The 27,639-nt window shown below is 37.0% G+C and overlaps 1 protein-coding gene and 1 pseudogene across 2 annotated transcripts in view; both read left to right on the top strand.

Annotated features, from left to right (window-relative positions):
- The window catches only part of CHSY3 (chondroitin sulfate synthase 3), a 280,808-nt gene that overhangs the window by 226,766 nt on the left and 26,403 nt on the right, over window positions 1–27,639 (top strand). The gene's annotated exons all lie outside the window — the stretch shown is intronic.
- LOC105540519 lies at window positions 707–3,028 on the top strand (annotated as a pseudogene).

Below are 27,639 nucleotides of genomic sequence, written 5' to 3'. Positions count from 1 at the left end.
GTAGAAATTATAACAGGTGATTGTTTTTTCTCATCATATGAAGTTCGGAAGCTCAGGGCAAGCAGTGTGGGCTCTGTCACACCTTAGCAGGATATGAAGTCTATGGGAGCTCCAGATTAGAGTATGTATGATAACTTTACATCTTTGTCACTCATAAAAGAGGAGAGCAACACTTTGTTAGAAGATGGAACAAAAGCAATTTTTTGAGAATAGGAGCTGCTTTATTTTAAGTTAAAATTCTTTTCTTCTGTGCTGCTAATTAGAACATGTGGTTTCCCTCTTGGGATTTTACAACATAAAATCAAAACCATACAGTTCCACTCTGAATACTCTACCTTTAAAATATGGTGAAGAATATTCATAATAATCATTAGAGCTGCCATTATAATAGGTATTGATTATTGTGGAGAAATTGGAAACAAAAGCAAATATTTTTAAGGCTTCTACAATATTATATTGCTTACTAGTATGATTTTAAAACAAATTTTTAGCCAATTATTTTAATAATAGCTTACCTCGAATAATAGATCTTACCTCAAAAGTAGAACTACTTCCTACTACAGCCAAATTTGGCTATCAAGTCAAGTGCAGTGACGGAATTTTGAAGCATTTTTAAAAAATTCCTATAATGGCTCATGGAATATTGTGACAGCTTTTGGGATGCCTGTGTCTTTGCAATCCATGCCATGACTATATGCAAGCAAACATGTCTAAAGGACCTTCAGTTGGTATTGATCTTGGCACTACCAACTGTTGTGTGGGCATCTTCTGGCATGAACAAGTAGAGATAATTGCCAGTGATCAGGGAAGCAGAACCATTCCAAGCTATGTCATCTTCACTGATACTGAATGATTGATCAGTGATGCCGCAAAGAATCAAGTTGCAGTGAATCCCTAACAACATGGTTTTTGATGCCAAGTGTCTGACTGGATGGACATTTGATGATGCTGTTGTCCAGTCTAATATGAAGCATCACCCCTTCATAGTGGTGAATGAGCCCAAGGTCCAAGTAGACTACAAGGGAGAGACAAAAAGCTTCTGTTCAGAGGAAGTGTTCTTTATGGTTCAGATAAAGATGAAGGAAATTGCAGAAACCTACCTTGGAAAGACTGTTACCGATGCTGTGGTCACAGTGCCAGCTTACTTTAATGACTCTCAGCAACAGGCTGCCAAAGATGTTGAAACAATTGTTAGTCTCAATGTACTTAGAATTATCAGTAAGCCAACCGCTGCTGCTACTGCTTATAGACAAAAAGGTTGGAGCTGAAAGAAACATGCTGATCTTTGACCTGGGAGCACTTTTGATGTGTCAGTCCTCATCATTTAGAATGGAATATCTGACATTATATCTACAGCCATAGTCACCCACTTGGGTGGAGAAGACTTTGACAACTGAATGGTCAACCATTTTATTACTGAGTTCATGCACAAGCACAAGCACAAGCACAGGCAGGACATCAGTGAGAACAATAGAACTGTCCAATGCATCCATACTTCTTGTGAATGTGCTAAGCGTACTCTTTCTTCCAGCACCCCGGCCAGTATTCAGATCTGTTTTCTCTGTGCAGGAATTGACTTCAATACTTCCATTGCCCATGCTTTATTTGAAGAATTGAATGCTTACCTGTTCCATGGCACTCTAGACTCAATAGAGAAAGCCCTTGGAAATGCCTAACTAGACACATCACAGATCTATGTTATTGTCCTGGTTCATGGTTCTATTTGTATCTCCAATGTTTAGTAGCTTCTCCAAGACTTCTTTGATGAAAATGAGCTGAATGAGTATCAAGCCTGATGAGGCTGTTGCTTATGGTACAACTGTCCAGGCAGCCATCCTATCTGAAAGCAAATCTGAAAATGTTCAAGATATGCTGCTCTTGGTTGTCAATTCCTCTTTTTCTTAGTATTGAAACTGCTGATAGAGTCATGACTGTCCTCATTAAGCATAATCCCACCATTCCTGCCAAGCAGACATAGACCTCATTATGTACTTTGACAACCAGCGTGGTGTGTTTATTTAGATTTATCAAGGAGAGAGTGCCATGACTAAGGACAACAACCTGCTTGGCAAGTTTGAACTCACAGTCATTCCTCCTGCATCCCATGGTGTTCCTTTGCTTTAAGTCACTTTTGATATTGATGCCAATGGCATCCTCAGTGTCTCTTCTGTGGCCCAGAGTAAGTAAAGGAGAACAAAGTTATTATCACTAATGACAAGGGCCATTTGAGCAAGGAAGACATTGAATGTATGGTCCAGGAAGCTCAGAAATACAGAGCTGAAGATGAGAAGCAGAAGGACAAGATGTCATCCAAGAATTCAGTTGAATGCTATGTATTCATCATGAAAGCAGCTGTTGAAGATGAGAAACTTCAAGGCAAGATTAACGTTGAGCACAAACAGAAGATTCTTGATAAGGGTATTAAAATTATCAATGGCTGGATAAGAATCAGATGCAGAAGAAGGAAGAATTTCAACATCAAAGTCTGGAGAAAGTCTACAGTCACGTAATTACCAAGCTGTACCAGAGTACAGGAGGCACACCAGGAGGAATGCCTGGGGGATTCCCTGATGGCGGAACTCCTCTCTCTGCTGGAGCTTCCCCAGGGCCCCCATTGAAGAGATTGACTAAGTCAACCCAAATATAGGTGTCGCACTGTTCCACACAGTTAAAACATTGAAGGACTCAAATTTGTAGCAAATTCTGTGGCCGTCTTAAAGTTGAGCTGCTATAGTTAACTACCAACCAATCTCAATACTTGAATATGGAACATGTGCACAGGGGAGGTACATAACATTGCACTTTATAAGTACTGTATTGTAACTGGAAAATGTAATGTCTTAAGAAAAACTATATTTAAAATTGGCACCAAAAAATTCTATAATAATATGGTTTTCACATAACCAGACTAGCAGTCAGTATCTACTGAGGAGATGGGGGTCTTCATAGAGTACTTTGAAACTCATGAGTGTACATATGCAATGATTATGTATTTAAAATAAATTGTGACTATTTGGTATCTATTTCATTTGGTGGAACCTTTATTCTCAATCACTCAAACATTTATTCTCCAAAGTGAGAGTCATGACCCTTTGTTCATAATTTTTCTTTTCCAACTGGAAAACTGAAACCTCACTTTTTGGAAATGTTACTTTTAGCTAACAAGGAAATAGAATATTCCAATTTGATTATGTTTTAGGAAATTATTTTTAAAGTAAGGTATCTAAATCAATCTCTTTTTAAAGGGTTGTCATTTTTATTATTGTTGTAGGAATTAATTACATGATATCGAAAGATAAATGAGAGTATAAATTCAAGATCATCAAAGCCTTTCCTTTCAGTTGTTTCTAAGCAAAAATTATCCAGACAGTTTCTGTTATTAAATGTGCAAGGAGCTCCGAGGTCATCTGATCAAGTCCCAAATTTCCACTTTCCAAAGACAGAGAATCCATGGTCTTCACCTTAATAGCTGCCTTAGTGAGTGCTCAGTGATACTGAAAAGGCCAAGCCTCAGAAAATAGGGCAGAGTCAGGATCCCATATGGGTGAACTTGAAGATTTCCCTTAATCAGAACACAGTAGATGGTGAAAAGGAGGAGCGAGCCAGAGGAAAGGGAGCCACCTCTAAAGAGACATTAATAATGTATCTGGTACTCGTTCTTCATTCTCTCTTCTATAAGAGTTTGGAAGTATATTGTGGCCTTATTTAACACATTGATCTATTGTTAATGCTATCTTCTCATGAAAGTGCGTTGCTGGCATTTCAGTATATCTATTCCAAAATATAAATCCTTAATTACAACAGACAAATTTTTTTGTGTGGATAAAAGCCTAGTGATTGCCTTACCCATAAAGAGCTAGCTAGTTATCTCTCCAGACTGTTTCTTTCGTTTGATCATTATCACAACTTGTCTAATAGAAGTAGTGTGAGTTCATCATTTGAAATAGAAAGGCAATAACCCTCCAGAGTAGGTTGTGATTACAAGACATACTATTGAATGTACTAGGAAAAAGAAGCAGACCATGAGACAAAGGGATTTTTAAAAGCCCACTACGGGACCAGAGTTCTAAGATAGGCCAAATTAATCTATGCTATTTGAATTGAAATATATGAATCTACATAGTAAGTGCTATTTTGTATCTGGCTTCTTTCACTCAAAATTATGTTTGCCCTCATCTGTGTTGTTGCATGGAGCGATGGTTTGCTCATTCTCTTGATGTATTCATTCATTCTACTGGTTGATATTTGGGCCATTTCTAATTCAGGGTTATTGCTACTATTGGGGCCATTGCATACTATCACTACTTTGAAAATTGTTGGACATGTCTTTTGGTGAACATATGTATATTTATTTTACATACCAAGGAGTAGAAATCCTATCCATAGGGTGTGTGTATGTGTGTGTGTATATATATATATATATTCAGCTATATTGGGTACTTCCAAACTATTTTCCAAAGTAGTTGAATCAATTGTATACTTTTACTGAGTGCATATGAAAGTATTACTTTATATTCAGGAAAAAGTAAATATTAAACTTCAGAATGGCACACTTCAGCTTTACAATGCTGTCTTCTTTTTATTAAGTCGTTCAATCTGAGGGTGTCTAGAGATTGATTGTAATGATTTGTGGGTAGCCTTAGATTTCTATGCTTACAGGGTTTAAGAGGTGTTTCTTCTATAAATATATCTTTCCAAGCAAAAAATATTCACAAGTATTTCCATGTTTACCAATGAAAAACCATGTAATGACTTTTGATATAAATAATAGTACTTTAGAACGCAGAAAAGTCTTCCTAAAACTCCAAGTGGAGCAAGACGGCTGACTCCAGTGTCCTGGTACTTATCCCCTGCCCCCCAAAAGGGACTAAACAACAAATATATGGTTAATTGCTGGATACGAAATCAACACACAAAAATCAGTAGCATTTCTAAACACTAATATGACACTATCAAGTAAAAAATGTTTATTTGCAATAGCTGCATAAAAGTCAAGTATCTAGGAATAAATTTAACCAGTGAAATAAAAGATATCTACACTAAAAACTATGAAACATTGATGAAAGAAATTGAAGAAGGCACAATTAAGTGGAAAGAAACCCCATGTTCATAGGTTGGAAGAAATCATATTGTTAAAATGTCCATACTACCTAAAGGAAACTACAGATTCAATATAATTCTTATCAAAATACCAATGAAACTCTTCAGAGAAATGGAAAAAAAAATCTTAATTTTTTTATGGAACTAAAGACACCAAATAAATAGCCAAAGCAATCATGAGAAAAAAGAACAAAGCTGGAGTCATCACACTGCCTGACTTCAAAATACAGTACCGTAATATAGTAATATAGTAATACAGTAATATAGTAATCAAATGTATTAGGCCCTTCTCTCATTGCTATAAAGAAATATCTGAGATGGGATGATTTATAAAGAAGAAAGGTTTAATTGGCTCACAGTTCTGCAAGCTGTAAGCCAATTACAAAGAAGCATGATGCTGGCATTTGCTTGGCTTCTGGGGAGGCCTCAGGAAACTTACAATCACAATGGAAGGAAAAGGGGGAACCAGCACATCACATGGCTGGTGCAGGAGGAAGAGAGAGGGAGGGGCAGTGCTACACACATTTAAACAACAAGATCTTATGAGAACTCACTCACTATCATCAGAACAGCACCAAGGGGCTGGTGCTAAACCATTCATGAGAAACCACTCACACAATCCAGTCACCTCCCACCAGCCTCCACCTGCAACACTGGGGATTACAATTGAATATGAGATTTGGGTGGAGACACATATCCAAACCATAACATCAAAACTACTGTGGTGCTGGCATAAAAACAGATAAATAAACCAATGGAACATAATCAAGAGCCCAAACATAGTTCATACAGCTATGTCTAACTGATTTTTGACAAAGGTGCCAAGAACACACGTTGGGGAAGAGATAGTATCTTCAATAAATGTTACTGGGAAAATTGGATATCCACATGCAGAAGAATGAGGCTACACCACTACCTCTCACCATACACAAAATCAACACAAATTCAAGACTTTAAGGAGAATATTAAAGACTTAAATATAAAACCTGAAATGATGAAACTACAAGAAGGGAAAATGCTTTATGGCATTGGCCTGGGCAAGAATTTTTAAACCAAGACCTCAAATATGCAGGCAGTAAAAACAAAAACAGACAAATGAGATTACATCAAACTAAAAAGCTTTCGCACAGCAAAGGAAACAACAAAGTAAGGAGACAATGTAGAGAATGGGAGAAAAATATTTGCAAACTATACATCTGACAGTGGGTTAGTATCCAGAATATATAAGGAATTTAAACAACAGCGAAAAAACTAAATTACCCCATCAAGAAAATGGACAAATGATATTAATAGACATTTCTAAAAGAAGACATACCAATGACCAGTGAATACATGAAAAGAAAAATATTCAACATCACTAATCATCAAGGAAATGCAAATCAATACCACCATAAGATACTAGCTCATTCCAATTAGAATAGCTATCATTAAAAAGACAAGAGAAAAGTATTGGCAAAGATATGGAGAAAAGGCAACATTTAAACACTGTTGGTGGTACTGTAAATTAGTATGTCCATTATGGATAACAGTATGGAGATTCCTCAAAAAATTAAAAATAGAACTATCATATGACCCTGCAATCCCACTATTTAATATATATCCAAAGGAAATATAATCAGTATGTTGAAGATACATCTACACTCCCATGTTTATTGTAGCACTATTTGTAATAGTCAAGATATACAATCAACCTGTGTCCAACAATAGATTAATGGTTAAAGAAAATGTGACACACACACACACACACACACACGCACACACACACACAATGTAATATTATCTAGCCATAAAAAAGAATGAAATCCTTCATGTTGCCAGGTGACGGTTGAATCAGGAGGATATTGTGTTGAATGAAATAAGCAAGATATAGTAAGACAAATACTACATGATCTCACTCATATGTGGAAACTTAAAAAAAAATGGTGTTATCAAACATACCAGAGAGTAGATCAGTGATTACCAGAGACTGGAGAGGGAAGGGAGAGGAAGGGGAAGAGGCTGGTTAATAGGCAGAAGTTACAATTAGATAGGAAAAATATGTTCTTGTATTCTATTGTACGGTAGAATTAACCATCACTAAACGGTTGACAGTAAGATATTATATATTATGAAATACAGAAGATAGGCTTTTTAAAATATTTTCTTCGCAAAGAAATGATAAATGCATTTATCATTAAGGTAATGGATACTGAATACCCTGATTTCATCATTATACATACATATTGAAACATTAAATTGTACCCCATGAATATCTACAATTATAGTGTGTTAATTTAAAAAAAAAAAACAAGCATTTTCATTTGTTTTTTGTTTTGTTTTGTTTTTTGAGACAGAGTTTCATTCTTGTCGCCCAGGCTGGAGTGCAATGGCGGGATCTCGGCTCACTGCAACCTCCACCTCCAGGGTGCAAGTGATTCTCCTGCCTCAGCCTCCCCAGTAGCTGTGATTACAGGTGCCTGCCACCATGCCCAGCTATTTTTTTGTATTTTTAGTAGAGATGGGGTTTCACCACATTGGCCCGGCTGATCACGAACTCCTGACCTTAAGTGATCTGCCTTCCTCAGCCTCCCAAAATGTTGGGATTACAGGCATGAGCCACGGTGCCGGGACTTCATATGTTTTTATCTCATGGCAGTACTGCTTGCCTTGTTTCCACATGATATATCTGAGATCCAAAGAAGTTAAAAGGTTAAAGCGTTTGTATAAATAGCATCGTTCCATATCAGATCTTGGACTATGATCTAGATGTGAAGGCTGCCAGCCATGATACCATTCTTCATGGATACAGATGTAGAACTGTGAGCCAAAGTCCTTAAAGCATATGTGAATTGTGATCGTATCAACTGAGCTTTATTTATTCCAGGTAGTCAATACCACTGCTAATTTGCATGGTTGCTTTATGTTAGTTAATACATTTGTTTCCTTTTGTAAAAAATTAGAAATTGAGTCAATGAAAGATTAAATGCCTGCCTTAACATTACGAGAAAATGACATTCCTTTTGTGAACTTCCAGTTAAAGATGTCTTCAACTTCTGTAACATCAAGCATTTTAACAGCCTGTGTGTATTAGGCCATTCTTGCATTGCTGTAAAGGAATACCCATGACTGGGTAATTTATAAAGAAAAGAAATTTAATTGGCTCCTGATTCTGTAGGGTATAGAGGAAGCATGGTGCTGGGCATCTGCTCAGCTTCTAATGAGGCCTCAGGGAGCTTACAATCTGGCAGTAGGCAAAGTGGGAGCTTGCATGTCACATGGAAAAGGAGGAATGAGAGCGAGTAAGGGGAAGATAATACACACTTTTATTTGATTTCATTTTTTGCTTTTTACAATTTTTACCTTTATATTGACAAGTAATTTTTTAAACCTCAAGTTTAGGGATACATGTGCAGGTTTGTTATACAGGTAAACCCATGTCATGGGGGGTTGTCATACAGATTATTTTGTTACCCAAGTATTAACCTCAGCAACCATAGTTGTTTTTCCTGATCTCCTCCCTCCTCCCAGCCTCCATCCTCCTGAAGGGTGCTGTTTCCCTCTATGTGTACATGTGTTCTCATCACTGTTCCCCGTTTGTGTTGTTTTCCTCTATATGTACATGTGTTCTCATCATCTTGCTCCCACTTATAAGTGAGAACATGTGTTATTTGGTTTTCTGTTCCTGCATTATTTTGCTAAGGATAATGGTCTCCATCTCCGTTCACATTCCTGCAAAGTACATGATCCCATTCTTTTTATGGCTGCATAGTATTCCATGGTGTATATGTACCATATTTTCTTTATTAGTCTATCATTTATGGGCACTTAGGTTGATTCCATGTCTTTAGCATTGTGAATAGTGCTGCAATGAACACATGCCTGTGTCTTTATGATAGAATGATTTGTATTCCTTTGGGTATAGACTCAGTAATGGGATTGCTGGGTAGAATGGTAGCTCTGCTTTCAGGTCTCTGATGAATCACCACACTGTTTTCCACAATGGTTAAAACTAATTTACACTCCCACCAATAGTGTATAAATGTTTCTTTTTCTTCTCAACCTGGCCAGCACCTCTCATTTTTTGGTATTTTATTAATAGCCATTCTGACTGGTGTGAGATGGTATTTCACTGTGGTTTTGATTTGCATTTCTCTAATGATCAGTGATGTTGTTGAGCTTTTTTATATGCTTATTGGTTATATGTATGTCTTCTTTCGAAAAGTGTCTGTTCATGTTCTTTGCCCACTTTTTAATGGGGTTGTTTGTGTTTTTTATTGTAAATTTGTTTAAGTTCCTTATAGATGCTGGATATTAGAACTTTGTCAGATGCATAACTTGAAAAAAATTATCTCCTATTCTCTAGGTTGTCTGGTAACTCTGTTGGTAGTTTCCTTTGCTGTGCGGGGTTTTTAGTTTAATTGTATCCCATTTATCAATCTTGCTTTGGTTGCCATTGCTTTTGGCATCTTCATTATGAAATCTTTGCCTGTTCATATGTCCAGAATGGTGTTGCCTAGGTTACCTTCCAGGGTTTTTATAGTTTTGTGTTTTACATTTAAGTCTTTAATCCATCTTGAGTTGATTTGTGTATATGTTGTAAGGAAGTGGTCCAGTTTCTATCTTCTTCATATGGCTAGCCAGTTATCCCAGCACCATTTATTGATGTGTCCATTACCCAATTCCAAAGTTGCTTCCACATTTTCAGGTATCTTTATGGCAAGATCCCACTCCTTGGTACCAATTTTCTGTATTAGGCTGTTCTTGCATTGCTATAAAGAAATAGCTGTGACTGGGTAATTTATAGAGAAAAGAAATTTAAATGGCTCATAGTTCTGCAGGTTGCACAGGAAGCATAGTACCAACATCTGCTTCTGGGGAGGCCTCTGTAAACTTATAATTATGGCAGAAGGCAAAGTAGGAGGTTGCACATCACATAGTGAAAGCAAGAGCAAGAGAGAGTAGGGGGAGGGGAGGTGCCACACACTTTTGAAAGACCAGATCTTGTGTGAACTCAGAGCAAGAGCTCACTGTCACAAAGACAGCACCAAGTCCTAAGGGGTCTGCCTCCATGATCCAAACACCTGCCACTAGGCCCCACCTCCAGCATTGGGGATTAAAATTCAACATGAGATTTGGGCAGGGACAAACATCCAAACTATATCAACATATGGTGGCAACCCATTATGAGAGATTATTATATTAAATGAGACTGAATATCTAAAGAGTGAGAATTGCATTATTGACTAAAATTCTGGTATAACAAGGGTCAGCTACCTTTCTCAGAATTGGACAGATTTGCCACTGTGCATTTATTGGTTAAAAACACCAGTATCTGTATACAAGTTTCTTTCATGAAATGTAAAATTACAGTAATTTTTAAAATATGAATTATGCTTGAAAATTTTATTCAGCCATTAAAATGAACTATTATAAACTATTTGAAATAGCTAGTTTTAAAAGTAGACTAAGAAATTTCATATGTCTTATGATCACAACTATGTATAAATACATACAAAAGGACTGAACGTAAGTATATAAAAATGATGGCTCTCATGCGATTTTAGATGAGGGGTGTATTTGACAACTTTTAAAATATTTTCCAAATTTTGTAAAGTAAGTATTTATTACTTTTTTTCACAACGAATGAAAAATAATTTTATTAGAAAGTTTGACTACTAGCGAGAGAGACAAATGGATAGAATTTTTCAGCAGTAAACAGAAAATATACACTGTATTCCAATAACAGAGGGGGGAAAATAAATAGCAAAGTTTTAGGCCTAACAATATCATTAATTTTATGAAAGCAGAAATTCAACAGGTCATATCTTTTAGGACACTAAAATGGCAGTAGAAATTATAAATTGTAATGAACAAGTAGTATCTAGCTGCACACAAATTTCGTTTAATTAATTTATAAAATAAATAAAAAATCCAACAAACTACTTTTGTGAGGTCAAAGTATTACTTTAAAATGAAAAAATGTAAATAGAAATACTGTTGTACTGGATAAATCATTTAAAATATTGATAAGTAGAGCTGTGTTCAAACAACCAGTATTAATTAATAACAACATGAACACATCTGAATATATACTACTGAGTAAAATTTTATGATTACATGATATTTAGGCCTGAAGCAATCTCAAAAGGATTACTTTCCATCATGGTGCTAAAGTACTATAAACTTTTATGTTAAGTGTGCTAACTTACAGGATGAATTACTAAGGACATTAGCACTGATGTCCTTACTAATGAAGGACACATTCAAAATAGTACAGGATCTGCTCCAATGGTTAATACCATGTATTTTCCTTCTTTTCTGAATCTCTATGAAGGAATAAAACTTGCAGTTATATTTGCTTCTTCCTATGAGTTTTATGTAACTTTATGGTTTCATAAAATATTTTTATGTGCCCTAGAGAAATAATACAATATTTCTTAAAAGAAATCATGTGTTTGTGTGGATCTGCCTATCCATTACCTTTAGATCTAATTGAAACATCACACCAAGTTTGTTTCAGAGCATGACAACTAATGCAGGAACATTTTACAAGCTCATAGGGTCTGGGGAAAAAAAAAAAAAAAAAGGAACTCTGTAGTTCAGCATCATTAAGAACTACATGGATACTTTGTGGGGAATATGGGTGTTATATTTCTGTGATAGGTTATACATTTGGAATGTGGATGCTGATTTGTTGTGATCCACTAAGGTACTGCAGCTCCTTACAGATACACTTTTAATTTTTGTAGGTCAGAAAATAAAACTCAAAAATTACACTTTCAAGACTGGCAACTTTGCCAAATGTCATTATTATGAGCCCCAAAATGCCTCTTTTGGTGAGCAAATTGGGGCATGCTTGACACAAGTTATTTGCCTTCTGATTGTTAGTGTGGAATAGAAGATCCAGTGAAGGGCATGAACTTCAGAAAGCAAGTACTGACATGTTCAAATCATTCTTTCACACATCCATTCAACAAATAGTTATTGACTCTGTGTCAGGTGCTAATCTCAGTGCTGGGAAAGTGGCTGTTGTATTAGCCTGTTCTCATGCTGCTATGAAGATATACCCGAGCCTGAGTAATTTATAAAGAAAAGAGGCTTAACTGACTTGCAGTTCAGCATGGCTGGGGAGGCCTCAGGAAACTTACAATCATGGAAGAAGGGGAAGCAAACACGTCCTCCTTCACATGGTGGCAGGAAGGAGAAGTGCCAAGCAAACGGAGAAAGCCCCTTATAAAACCATCAAATCTTATGAGAACTCACTCAGTATGATGAGAACAGCATGGGGGTAACCGCCCCCATGATTCAGTTACCTCCCACTGTGTCCCTCCCATGATACATGGGGATTACGAGGTTACAATTCCAGATGAGATTTGGGTGGGAAAACAGAGCCTAACCGTATTAGCTGTGAACAAAACAAGCAAAATTCATCCCCTCACAATGCTTGCATTCATCAACATTGTCATTGTAGATACATCTCAGAAGTTTTTAATTTCTTTGAGAACATATCTATGCCAGGCACTAGGTGCCCCACATTATTCAAAATTTAATTCGGAGATACCTGCATCAGAATCACTTGAGACACATTTTAAAAATCAGAATTGGACTCTTAAGAAAATGTCTGAAAACCTGCATTTTTGACAAGCACCCCAGCTGCATCTTCACAAAGTTTAAAAACCACTGTTGCAGCTTTAACGTCTAATATTTATTATAAGGAAAAAATAATAGCAAAATATTTGAAGCCAAAGTAATTTGCAAACCTTGTGACTATAACCAAAATTGTTGACTTTCCATAAAAGCTGTGGTCTTCCCATTCTAACACTCTGTATTCAGTAAGAAACAGCTGCAGACTGACTATATTAATGGTTTCCAAAACACATATTGAAAAATTAAATAAAATATGCTTCACATGTTTTGATTCTCTACTAACTTTCATCATTTCTCTTCTTCCTGTAATTTTTGTAGATATTTTTGTGTTGACTTTTTGCCTTCACCACAGAGCATTTAAAACTTTTCCTATCAGTTTTGTGAGTGTGAGTAAGAGGGCAAGAGTTATTTAAGCTTCTAATCAGTGCTCTCTTGCTAAAATTGGGGGTAAATAAATAATTAAAATTCACATATGGAATACCTATAATTAAAACTATACATACAGCAATAAACACAAGTTTCCTTTAAAAGCAACAGATAAAAGAATCACAGCTGTTGTTAAAAACTGTTTTGCAAGGAAATATGAAGTAAGCTTGACTGATATTTAATGCCCTTGGAACATCTGTAGAATGGCCTTCTTTCAGTTTTTGGTAATTTTTGAAAACTGAAGAAATTATTAGAAACCATTTGCTAACCTAAGCAGCACTAGTTTTATAAAATTATTACTTCTGTGTACATCATCTCTATAGCCCCAGTCAAATCAATGGCATATTACATAAAAGCAACTACTGATAGGCTGGGCGCAGCGGCTCACACCTGGAATCAATCCCAGCACTTTAGGAGGCTGAGAAGGGCAGATCACTTGAAGTCAGGAGTTTGAGACCAGCCTGGCCAAAGCGGTGAAACCCTGCCTCTACTAAAAATACAAAAATTAGCTGGGTGTGGTGGTGCACACCTGTGGTCCTGGCTACTTGGGAGGCTGAGTCCCAAGCCTTCGAGAATCACTTGAGTCTGGAAGGCAGAGGTTGCAGTGAGGCAGTAGGCAGAGATCACACCACTATACTCTAGCCTGGGCACCTGGGCAACAGAGCGAGACTCTAAAATACAATTTTTTTAAAAAAGTAACTATTGATAAATGAAAGAGGTTTCCTATTTTTATTGCCCCAGCCTGGAAAATTACCATTCTTGAGAGAAAAACATGGGACATAATTCACCAAATGCTTAAAACTACATAAATTTGTTGCCTTTGTATACCCTTCTCCTAGCCATTCTGACCTCTGATGTTTTCTCAAAACATCATTCTCTCTCAGCCTTTAAGTTTTGCAAGTCGAGTTTTCTTACCTGCTTATAAATACCTTCTCCTATTATCTCTCTTTCCATTTTTTGCACTTTTGATCCTTTAAATCTCAGCGTATAATCTCCAATCTGGGAAGCCTTTTCTCATTGCCCCAACAGATAGTCCCTTTTTAATTTATAGCTCTTTGAAGGCAGGATTCTACCTCAGCATGCATCACACTGTGCTTCCTCTTGCCGTCGCCTCTGCAAGTGCCACAGCTGGTCTTGATCATCATGGAGCCCCCATTGTGAGTACTGCTGCCAAGCCTCTGTTGGGTCCAAATGCTGGAGTTTAGAGTTTGCAAACTACTGCTTCTTGGCAAGCTCTTAGTTTTATTTACTTGGTTCATTGTTCATTTAGTTTTTGTTTTTCGTTTTTTTGTTTGTTTGTTTTTGTAATCAGTACTTAAACATTAGGAAATTGCACATACCATAGCAATTTGGATTTCTGGCTGTTGTTTGTTTGTTTAAGACAGAGTCTTATGCTGTTGCCCAGGGTGGAGTGCAGTGACAAGATCTTGGCTCACTGCAACCTCCACCTCTCGGATTCAAGTGATTCTCTGGCCTCAGCCTCCTGAGTAGCTGGGACTACAGGTACACGCCACCACACCCAGCTAATTTTCGTACTTTTAGTAGAGACAGGGTTTCACCATATTTGTCAGGCTGGTCTTGTACACCTGACCTCAGGTGATCCACCCATCTCAGCCTCCCAAAGTGCTGGGATTACAGGTGGTGAGCCACCATGCCTGGCCTTGGCTGTTTTTAAAAATCGCAAGATATGCTAACATCAGTTCCAATAGATAAGAATTTAAGAAATAGCTCTTCCTTTCACATAAGACAAATAGCTTTTCACTTAATCTCCTTCAACTTTTTGCCCCTGGCCTCTGGAGTATTAGAATGTGTGTGTCCCACTTGCTGATTTAAATTTCACATGCCTTGGAATGGAGGAGACAAAACATTATCATAGCTAATCCAATATTATCTTAAACTATCTCAGTGAACCATCCCATGATCTTATTTTCTCCCATTCAGAAAGACTCAGTACCTTCTTAAATGCCATGTTTTTCTGTGTCTATCCATCCAGCGTTGTGATTATTCATTTGCAATTATTCATATGTGTCTAGACATTATTAAATTGTTGGGCTGAGAGTGTGTCTTCTTCAATTCTAATGGTTATGTAGCACATAGTGGATGTTCATTAATAGTAATATGTTAATTAACTTTGACATGGAGGTGCTTATATTTTGTTGCTGCGTGAATCGCAGATGAAATTCTTTTCTATTCAATATTGTATTGTAAGAGGAGAAATTAATGTTATTGTTAGGAGTGTGAGATAACTACAATATAACTACTAAGGGAGTTAAAGATCTTCCTAGGAAGGTACAGTGTTGGATAGAGACTGGCAAACCCTGTGTGACTAAAACTTTAACTTGCATCCAGATCACCTGGGGATTTTGTTAAACTACAGCTTCTGATTCACTAGGTTTGGGGTGGGGCCTGAGAGTCTTCATTTCTAACACACTCTATGATGATGTGCATATTGACACCTCGAACAGCAACTCCAACAGGTTTGATTCTTCAGTGGAGAATTTGGTATTGGTTAAGTGGTAGACTGCTACTCCCTGGGACATACTGTAATCTGAAGATGAGGTCTGTAGGAGGCATTTCCTAGAGTTAACTTTGGTTTTAATTCTTCCAAATGTGCCAAGAAAACTGAGTGCTGGATTCTGGATAGATGGCTTGTAATGGGCCAGCAGATTTTCTTTATAGTAAACGTGGGACCTTTACATATTTAGGAGCCCCATTTGGGGAAAAAAATGTGCACATAAAAGAAGGCCCTTTGATTTCAGTTCAAGGGCAAGCCATCTGGCCCTCTTTTTGTGCAGTAATCAGGCTAATAGTGCTAGTGGCTTTGTTGGAGAAAGCATAGAATGGTACTTTAAATCTGTTCAAGGCCCTATTTTTAGAGTCTGGCAGCACAGGAATGGAGTGTTTATTTCATGTTTAATGCAACCTTCCACTTCAAACTGGAAACGTTTCTTTTCCTCTACTGAGTTTCTATCAAGTCTCCCAAGAAACACTGCCAGCTTTGCATATCTCTATCCTCTAAGATGATTAACTGTTTAAAATTGAAAAGCCTTGAAAATGCAAATCCTGCCACAGGCTCCTCGTGGGGTAAAAAGACAACTCAAATAAAATGTTTCCAGATGGTTTAGGCATTATGTTCTTTATATCCTCAAAGCAAGGGAGGGATTCTAAGCTGGACGAGTTGGTAAAAAGTCATATTGAGGAATATTTAGCAGCTTCTTTTTCAGAAGCTGAAGAAGGCCACTGCATAGTTCCTGGAGTGGCATACATTAGTGAGATTCTATTAAGCAGCTGTTCAGCTCTAGTAAGAGCTGCCTCAGTAGAAGGGTAGGATGGCTTGTATAGTCTTGTTTTTTAATCATTATACATTTCTAATCTATTTTGCAATCTCAAAACATTTTCTTAACCTGACAGTTTAGCGTTTGAGAGCAGCTGTATCTGCTAATCCAAATCAATAGATCTTATGGTATGATCTTACCTTTATTAGTAATATTGAGTTTTTACAGAAAAGAACTGTCAGATTTCTTATCATAGCATATACTACCTGGAGTAATTTTTTTCCCTGAACAATTTAGTTACTTCTCTTTCTGACAATCACTTAAAGCATATCCTCCACCTTTTAAAGAGACACGATCGACTTACTGCTTATTTCTAACTTGCAGTCACAAAATCCATAAAAACTTTGTTGCTTCAAAATAGAAAGAGAGAGGAGTATGGATTTTGAGCAGGTGTCGGGCTGTTTATTTGGTTTCCCCCATTTTGTGCAAGGCATTTCATCATCTAGGCCACCTTAATGCCAAGGTGCACTTGTCATCTGTTGAATACACACATTTAGTATTTAAATAGCAATTTGCATTTTCAAAGTGTTTTGTCAACTATTAATTAGCATTTCTTCACAGCATACCTGTGAGATGGGTCAATATCACCATTTTACAGATCAGAAAAGTGGAATGACAAAGGCTGAGTGATTTGAATGAAGGAATATAACAAGTCAAAGGCAGCCAAGGATGGATTGGTGGCACCAGCCTGGGATTTTAAACATATTATGCTCTCTGAGCATCAACACCCTTCCACTCAGTGCTCAAAGAGGGCTTAATATTAGTAAAGACACAGATTTGCTTAAGCAGCAGATAAACAACTTACTAAGGTTTAATTGATTACTACATGGACTAGATTGACTATGGGCAAGCAAGCTACATCCTACAGACAGCTACTGGCTGAAACCATAGGATCAGGCTTTTTGACACCCATCTCTATGACAACAGCATGGAAACTTTTTTTTTAATAGCAAGGAAACACTTTTTATTGAGTATTCTGTGTGAAGACTCTCTTAGAATCTACAAATATCATTGTTATGGCAGCTGTAAGGATATACTGTCATTCTTAATTTGTAGATTAAGAAACTGAGGTTAAATTCCTTTTCTAAATCACTTGGCTGGTTTGAGGTGAGGCTTCGATCCAAACACAAGTTTATGAATTTGTACTTATTTGTGGTCCTGAAATGTGCACATGTTGAGGTTAAGTATCAATCTAGACCAGAGAGCCACAGAGAATTGACTTCTCTTTCTCATTATTATCAGTGACTCAGGTAAAGTTACAGACAGCAAGCACATTATGTTTTTAAAACGGTGAAGTTAATAGAGTAAATGTTAGTTAAGAGAATAACAATTTACTGTGTTTTTAAGAGACCAAAACAATGAGCCAAATCTGGTGCTCAGATACTCAGGCCATACCTGGAGTGCTGTTATGTGTTTATTTTTGGTTATTATACCTTAATAGGACTGCAATCCAGTAGAAACATATTTAAAGGAGAGAGACTAGGGTGCTAATAGGAACTATTTAGGCTGCATAGCAGCAGACCTAAGTGACCCAAGCTATCTATGACATGAAGACATGTCATATGGAAGAAGGAATAAAACCTGAGTTTGGCAATGTTAGATGTTAGAATTAATACCAGTAGCTAAGATTTAAAGGACCAAAGATTTTCGCTTAGTAGAGAAAAATTTTCTATGGGTCACATCTGTCTAAAAAAAAAGTCAACTGAACATAGAGGTCCTGAGTTCCAATCATCATGTTACCTGAAAGGGGTCCCCATCCAGACCCCAAGAGAAGGTTCTTGGATTTCGTGCAAGAAAGAATTTAAGGTGAATCCATAGGGTAAAGTGAAGGCAAGTTTATTTAAAAAGTAAAGGAATAAAAGAATGGCTGCTCCATAGACTGAGCAGTGCCATGCGCCACTGGTTGCCCATTTTTATGGTTATTTCTTGACTATATGCTAAACAAGGGGTGGATTATTCATGAGTTTTCCAAGAAAGGGGTGGGAAATTCCCAGAACTGAGGATTTCTCCCCTTTTTAGACCATATATGGTAAATTCTGGATGTTGCCATGACACCTATAAAGTGGCAGGGCACTGATGGGAGTGTCTTTTAGCATGCTATTGCATTATAATTGCAGATAAAAAGCTGTGGGGACGACCAGAGGTCACTTTTGTTGCCATCTTGGTTTTGATGGGTTTTGTCCAGCTTCTTTACTGCAACCTGTTTTATCAGCAAGATCTTTATACCTGTATCTTGTGCTGATCTCCTATCTCATCCTGTGACTTAGAATGGCTAACTTACTGGGAATGCAGTTCAGCAGGTCTCAGCCTTATTTTACCCAGCCCCTATTCAAGATGGAGTCACTCTGGTTCACAAACACCTCTGACAATCAAAGTTGTCTGGCTGGTGTGGTGAGTGGCAGGAGCACGCCTTTGAAGCCAGACATGCCAGAGTTTGAATTTCAACTCTACCATTGCACTGCTCTGAAGAACAATGGCAGAGTTGCTCTATCCTGTTTTTAAAGAAGCAAGTAACATCTAGCTATACCCTATGTTAAGTTTCCTAGAGTACTTCCTAGCCAACAAGCAGTACCCGGCAAATACTTAATGTCAATTTCCCAGTTTAAAGAGATCAAATAAAATGCATTTAACATCAAGTGTGGGTCTAGACAAGATGTGCTTTAAAGTGCCCAACACTGTGCTCTGGACAGTCTTTGATTCTAAGTCAGGAGCAGCCATTAAACAAGAGGGAGTGAATTTTCTAAGTGGTGACCTTTTATAAAGGAAAGTATAGGTGAGCTGAAAGCTTATCCCAGAGTTTTTGCAGCAAGTTTCTGAAAAGCATTACTTAAGTATGAACAGACAAAAAGACAGTTGTCATCAAAGGAATGTCATCAAAGGAATTTGTCATCAAATTCCCATTATTTTTTATTTGTTTGTTTATTTATTTATTTTAGAGACAGGATCTCCGTCTGTTGGCCAGGCTGGAGTGCAGTGCTATGATCACAGCTCACTGCAGTCTCAACCTCCTAGGGCTCAGGCGTTATTTTCACCTCAGCCTCCCAAGTAGCTGGAACTGCAGGCATGTGCTACCACATTCTGCTAATTTTTCTATTTTTTGTAGAGATGGAGTTTCACCGTATTGCCCAGTCTGTCTCGAACTGCTGAGTGCAAGCGATCTGCCTGCCTCAGCCTCCCAAAGTGCTAGGATTACAGGTGTGAGCCACGGCACCAAGCACAATTTTGGTTTACTAAAAAACATTTATTCCTTAATTCTGTATTAAGACTTGTCCTTTTTTTTTTTCTTTTTTTTTTTTTTTTTTTTTTTTTGAGACAGAGTCTACTCTGTTTCCCAGGCTGGAGTGCAGTGGCACAATCATGGTTCACTGTAGCCTGGACCTCCCAGGGCTCAGGTGATCCTCCCACCCCAGCCTCCCAACTAGCCAGGACTACAGGTGTGCACCACCACACTCTGCTATGTTTTCCATTTTATGTAGAGACAGGGTTTCACTATGTTGCTCAGGCTGGTCTCAAAATCATGGGCTCAAGGGATCCGCCTGTTTTAGCTTCCCAAAGTGCTGGGATTACAGGCTTGAGCCACTGCACCCAGCTGCAATTCTACATTAAGATTTGTAAAAGCATGTTTCATGTAGTACTTGAAACCACTTTAAATTTAGTTTTAAACACTTTTCTTTTACTTATTGTACTGCCTCTTCTCTCCATTTTTCATTTTTCCAATTAAGGCTGCATAAATAAGTGAAGTAAAAGCTTGAATGCAATATCTAGTAGTTGCATTTTCTCTTTAAAATGCAAATTAAGTCTAATAACTTTAAACAAGCAAGTTAGCATATGTCAATTATTCTTATCTTAGGTACACATGACTAGGGGTATGAGTGGTGAGATTAGGATATTGGTAATAATTTAAAGGTCAAGAGCAAGGATGGGTGTCAGTGATCACCATAAATTAGCCAAGAAATGCATCCAAGGCAATCAGTTACTGACAGTACTTACCATGGAACAGCTTCTTGGTAGAAGTGCATACCTAATGTGACAAAGAATGTTTCTAACTAAAAATCCCTAATAGTAGCATTTTTCTTTCAAAGAAGATCAAAGACAACACAGTGGTTTGAATGGAGTTTGAAGGTGTCACCCAGGTTACAGAAAAAGAAGGCATATGTTACTGGAGATACTCTGTTTTGAGACTGTTAACATGATTTAAAGATTATTCCATCTTAGAAGATGATTTCTGTCAAATTTTGCATTCCACTTTGGATCTAAATCTGGAGCAGATTGTGTATTTGCATTCTATTTTTATTCATAGAAAGATTATGTAAATTGGAACCACAGATTTACTCATTTCAACCAAGCAGAGTTAAATTGAGAACAAGCAAGTTCCTTGGCCATCTGACTCCCAATACTTGCCTTACTTAGAAGTCATAATATAGGAAGCCTCTCATCTCCTCACTACCAAATCCTCAGTCCTGCTTTCCTCCTTGCCCACTATCTTTTCAACCCTCCTTACTATAACATGGGATGGCCCTTTCTCCTATCAAAGGCCCATTCATTTTCTGATGCTTTGGACCTCATTTCTTTCTCAGAGACCTATCTCCTCCCCTTTGTAAATCCATCCGTTTGCCCATTACTTCATTATTTCCTTTGAAATCCACTAAACAGTTTACTGAGCACCTACTTTGTGCTTTCCTGGTGTCCTCGGCATTTGGAGATGCTTTCTGCCTCAGTACCAAAGAGTTTTGATTCTTTTATTCTCACAGGGGGGAAGAATCTTTCTCCCCAATTAAATGCAATGTCCTAACATTAGCCAAAAGGGACCTATGCTGCTTTTAACTCTTTGCCTAACTCTAGGTTTAGGACAGTTCTAATTTAGGTGGTGTCACTCACTTGCCAAATGAGGGTTCAGTGGAGGATGAGGGATGTGTGACCAGTAAAGGGGTTTCACCACAACTACAGATAATCCTTTGGAGGGAATACCAGGGAACAGCTCCAGAAAGTGATGTGAAGTACTGATCATTTCTATTACTCTCCAAGGGGCATAGGTTAAGGGCTCTCAGTGAAATTCATCTACAGTACTACTTCTATTCTTGGTGAAACACTTATGTTTATTGAGTCATTACTACATGCCAGACATTATTCAAAACACTTTGTATGTATTAATTTTATCTTCATGATAACCATAATATTTCCCACATTTTACTGATGAGAAAACCAGGACACAAAAATATTAGGTTGTTAAGTGATTTGTTCAAGATTTCCCTAGATAGAACAGGATCCAAACCCAAGTAGTTCTGATACCAGAGCAGGACTTTATAAATAGGCTTCATTTGGAATAAACACAGACACGATTATCACTAATCTATTTAGGAAGACAATATTAAAAAGCCTAAGCAAAAAGTTTTCGGCATTCCTTCAGGCAAATCTGCTCAGTGACTTTGGTCCACTTGAATTAAAGGACTAAAGAGTAAAACCTATTAGACCAATCCCTTTCCTGTGAAAAGAAAGTCCCAGTGTGGCAGAGATAGAGAATTCTCGGGGTCCATTTGAGGACATGCTGTGTATACTCCACAATATGTGCACTCTTTTCCTCTGTGGAATATGTTCTGTCATTCAAAGTAGGCTCTGTCATTCAAAGTGTTTCATCTTAGAGAGAGAGAAAAGTAATTTTCCCCCAATTTTTTTTTTAGTTTTGTGTTTTTACTTATAAATTTTTTAATGATCTAAAATTCATATTTGTAGTATGTTCCAGATTAGGAAGCTAATATATTTTTCCTAAATTATAGGTAATTTTTTTTTTCTTTTTTTAAGACGGAGTCTCGCTCTGTCACCCAGGCTGGAGTGCAGTGGCTCCATCTCGGCTCACTGCAAGCTCCGCCTCCCGGGTTCACGCCATTCTCCTGCCTCAGCCTCCCGAGTAGCTGGGACTACAAGCATCCGCCACTACACCCGGCTAATTTTTTCTATTTTTAGTTGAGATGGGGTTTCACCATGTTAGCCAGGATGGTCTTGATTTCCTGACCTCGTGATCCACTCGCCTCGGCTTCCCAAAGTGCTAGTATTACAGGCGTGAGCCACCGCGACCGGCCTATAGGTAATTATTTTAATAGTACTTGTTGAATGATTTATCCTTTGACCACTTATTAGAAATGTTACCTTTTAATTTATTAAACTTCTGGAATGTGTAGTACTCTTTCTGGATTGTTCATTCTATTCTACTGATCTATTTGTCTATCCTAGTACTATTACCGCACCCTTACATTACTCAAATAAATTGGATGTCCTTCTTTTCAAGACTTTTTTTACTAGTTTTGTGCAAACACTGTATAAGTTTTAGGAAAAGCCTATCAAATTCTAAAGTTTTAAAAGTTAATATACTTTCTGGAATTGCATTCTATTTAAAAGGGGATTTTATTTAATTAATGTAGACATCAACTTTAAAGAATTATATTCTCCTTCAGGATTGTGGTTACATTTTGCAATTTATTCAGAGTTTGCTCTTATGTTAGAATAGCTATTTTACAAGGTGTATCAGTCAGTCATACAACCATTATAAACTTGTTATAATAAAGAATGTTTATTCCATCTTATCACCACTTTAATGTTTGACTTCTTAACTTCAAAAATAGTTGAAAACGTAAAACTGGCTAGGCACAGTGGCTCACACCTGTAATCCCAGCACTCTGGGAGGCCGAGGCTGGTGGATTGCTTGAGTCCAACAGTTCAAGACTAGCCTGGGAAACATAATGAAACCCTGTCTCTACTGAAAATACAGAAAATTAGCCAGATGTGGTGGCGTACACCTGTAATTCAAGCTACTAGGGAGGCTGAGGTGGGAGAATCACCTGAGCCTGGGAGTTCGAGACTGCAGTGAGATTGCACCATTTCACTCCAGCCTGGGTAACCAGAGTGAGACCCTGTCTCAAAAGAAAAAAAAAAAAGAAAAGAAAAGTTAAGACTATCCTTGTATATCATTTCTATTTATAGTAGGAAGAGCTTTTTAATTTAATTATTTGGTCAATTAATTTTACCCCTCAATAGACCATTTACCTATTGACATTTGTGTGATGTAAAAAAGTCATTCCTTGATTTGTTGGGACATTTATTTTAGAAGTGTACACTTAACCAGAGATCCATTTGTGTCTACTGCACGTTTAAATAATGAATTATATATAAATATATTTTGATGTTTTCACATAACTGTCCTTTTTTGACCTTCATACAAACATTGTACTTTTGAAAAAGCAATGATTTTTCTCCCCATTTAAAAAAAATGAGAAGATTGACATAGACAAATAATGTGCTTTGCCCACTATCGCAAAGCTGGTCAATGGACTCTCAGTACAATGACCTTCCTTATGAAATCAGCTGCTTCCTAATATTCCTTTCTGTAAAGCCATACAGCAAACTGTCTAGATTCCTATATTTATTTATTTATTGACTTATTTAAGAAACGAGGTCTTGCTCTGTCATCCAGGATAGAGTACAGTGAGATGATCATAGCTCACTCCAGCCTGGAACTTCTGGGTGGGCTTAAGAGATTCTCCTGCCTCAGTCTCCTGTGTAGCTAGGACTACAGAGCCTGCTACCACACCTGTCTCATATATATTTTTTTAATGTTATTTCTCATTTTGCTGTCTCCAAGTAGAAGCATTGGAGCAGAACTATGAGGAAGGACACCCTAAGAAGTAAGTCTTGAAGGATGGTAGAAAGGTCGCATACCAATTGTACTGTGGCTGGCACAATGCAGATGGAATAAATTACATAGCTGCAATCAACTCAGATCTAAACTCAGGTGATGTGAATGTAGCAATATTGTGCTTTCTCTATGTAATTGCAATTACCTCCACGTTTATTTGTTACCAAACAAGCAATTTTTCAATCAGTGCAACTTGTGCAAATCAGCACTCTGGGATGTGAATGATTTAATTCACTCATCATGCACTTCATGATGCCCAGCTGTACCCCACCCATGAAGAAAATAAATAAAGTTTAAGGAGAGATTACATGGAAAGCAGACATGTGGGGTACAAAAGTAATGTCTAAGTTGTCATTCTTTTAAAAAAAAGTTAAATGTGAGAAGAGTAGAATAAAACTATTAGTGAGATACGTAGTTTTATTTAACAAAGAAACACAATATTGATTAAAATAAGAATAAAATAAAGCATATTTTATTAACCAAGAATAAAGCACATTTTATTCTTAGTTAATTGTCCTTCTTTTTAGGGAACTTAATAGACATATATATAGTAATTGTTTGCTTTGACAAAGAAGACATTTAAGCAGAATGAGGATGCCTTCACATTTCATTTCTTTACACAAATAATACATGCCACACCCATGGAATTCACTCCCAACTAATACTGACACTTCCCCTTCAACTTCTGGACCTTTCTTAACTTGAGGTTTCAAAGAGTTGCTCCCATTTGTTCTAAATCTCTGAGGGAAAAAAATCTATTTTTCTTGAGAAAACCTATTTTTTCTTCCTCATTAAAAGTATGATCATTTATTACATTTTGCCATACTGAATTATCTCAACACTAATCATAGCGAGTGAAATGAAAAATCTGTTACTACCTTTGTCAAAATAAACTTAACAGTTTAACTGTGGATGGGGTAGGATTGAAAATAATAACTAAGCTAGCTAACTAACACATAAATCTCTAATCGATAGAGGAATAAATTAGAAAGTAAAGCATTATAGTAAACACCAAACTATGCGATATAGTGAGCTCTGTGATACCTTGCAAAGAAGAGTCAGGGTGTCCTGCAGTTGACAGAGGATGCATCTCTATGATAGGCATCTAACAAGATTTAAGGAATGGGTAGCGTTCAAATTAACAGAGCTGTGCAAGAAGGTGAAAACTCAGGTGATATGTTAACAGCGATTTTTCCCATTTGACAGAACTTTCTCTTCAAGTGAACGACTACTTGGAAACCTAATATGCAACAGCTTTAAAGCAGAACTGCCGTGATTGAAGGGAGGAGAAAAATGGGCTCCAGAGCCCTGTTAATATGCCCTTCTGGTTTTTCCTGGGCCTCTCCCTGATTTAGAATGTTAAAAACTCACTATTTATATTTCATTTGATCTGTATCTTCCTTGAGGATTAATACTGATGCCGTATATTAGAGACACTTGCAATAATTCAAACTTGAGTCAGGGTCCAGGTAATAAGAGGGGAAGAAACAACAGGATAATTAGGAAGCAGTTGTAAAAAAGAAATAAAATTGATTGACTGGGACACCAAAAGAGGAGGAAAGGAAGAGTCTGCAACATTGTAGAAGTAAGAAGTCTATATATCAGGAAGGAAAACAGTTGTACAAGGTAGACAATTTAGATATCAGGATGATGAAACTCTATTTGTCTCTTTGTTTTAGTATATGTATGTTTTATTCAATTTCCCCCTCTTTCAATATATCACTGTATTGAGATGGCTTTAAAGCAGGAACATAAAGACCAGATTTATTCTGGTTGGATCCATAAGACTCCATCCTTTCTGAACATCTAGAATCCACTCCTAGGCATGTGATGTACATTGAGTCTCTCTTCCCAGACAGCTCTGCCCCGCACCATTTACAGTATGTCAGGCACTGGAGATAGAATGGAGAAAAAAAGACACAGTCCTATCCTTCAGAAAATTCCCAAATTTGTTAAGAAGCCAGATGTATCTAGATCAATAAACAAATGTAAAATTATAATTGGATTAAATAGTGAGGAAGAAACAGCACCTAGTACTAGGAGACATATACTAATCTTGATTTAGTCAGAGTAAGTGTCCATGAGGTAGCTGAGTAAGAGTTAAATAGGAAAATAAATGCTATTGACAGATGGGAGAACACTCCAAGTAGAAAAAAAGGCATATGCAAAGGCACTAGGAGGGAAAGGATCCAGTATTGGTGGAGTATAGAGGGTGAAAGGTAGCAGAGAAAGCTGGAGAGGTATGCAAGGACCAGAAGGACCAGAAGGACCAGACCATAAGAGTCCTTTATTCTACAGTCATCTATTCCATGGTCAGTGGATGGCATTGACAGAAGGGAGAGTCATATGATTACATCCTGTCTTGGAAAGATGCCTCATGTTGCATCATGGAGAACTGATTGGAGAGTGGCCAGATGAGATGTAGGCAGACAGGTAGCTATTGCACACAAAGTTCTTGGAATTTTGGACTAGGGTGGTTGCCCAGAAGATATGAAGAAGAGAAGCAAGATTCAAGAGATAGGTAAAATGGATTGGAATTAGTAATGAGGCTTAAAGGAGAGCAATGATATAATAATGATTTATAATGATATGTTAGGGATAACTCTTGACATGACATCATTATTGCAAAATCACTTTCCTAATTTGTCTTTTAATTTTATCTTTGTTGCTTTTGATATGGGAAGGTTTTAATGTTAAGGTACTATTAAAATCCATTATCCTGTCCTTTATTTTCTAGTTTATAGTTTTGTTTTTGCTTAAAGAACTTCTCCATGTTTAGAAAAGGTAAATATTTACCTACATTTTTTTCCCATTCTTTAATGGTATTTTTTTTTTCTTATAGGAGAGGGTCCGAGTAGGATTTAGATCTTTTGTATATTTGAGATACATGCACATATCTATGTGCACACATACATCTGAACATATATACAGGTATATATGTATATGCATTTACTGTATTTAGTATAAGATATGAGGTAGGTATGGATCTAAATTTATTTTTTCCTTGTGAATGGCTAATGGCCCTATAAATCATATATGAAATATGATTCTGAGTCATTTGCCTTTTTGTGAAATATTTTCTCATTGAATATGCTACTGAGATTAGCCATACAACATATAAAGAATAGGACATAGTATTCATGTGAATACTTTGATTATAGTGATCTGTTTTAAACAATTCTGTAAACAGTATGTAAAATAAATTTAAATGTCCATTAGTATTAGGAGCAATAGTAGTGAAAACAGAGCCATGAAAACAAATCCAAAACCTAGTGAGATTTGGAGTGTTTAGCGTGCTTCTTTATGAAATATAGTTATTTAGCTCATTTATTGTACTAATTATAGCTTTATTCCTCAAATCTCAGTAGTTTTTGCCTTAGAATCTTACATCTGCTTTATAGAATGAGGAATAATTCATTTATTTTATTTTATCTGTTCAGAGAGAAAAACTTAAAAACTCAATTT

The sequence above is a fragment of the Mandrillus leucophaeus genome, unplaced genomic scaffold (genome assembly GCF_000951045.1).
Source record: "Mandrillus leucophaeus isolate KB7577 unplaced genomic scaffold, Mleu.le_1.0 Scaffold221, whole genome shotgun sequence".
In the NCBI taxonomy this organism is placed as follows: Eukaryota; Metazoa; Chordata; class Mammalia; order Primates; family Cercopithecidae; genus Mandrillus; species Mandrillus leucophaeus.
The sequence above is the reverse complement of the archived record's forward strand: the minus strand, read 5'-3'. Positions and strand labels throughout refer to the sequence as shown.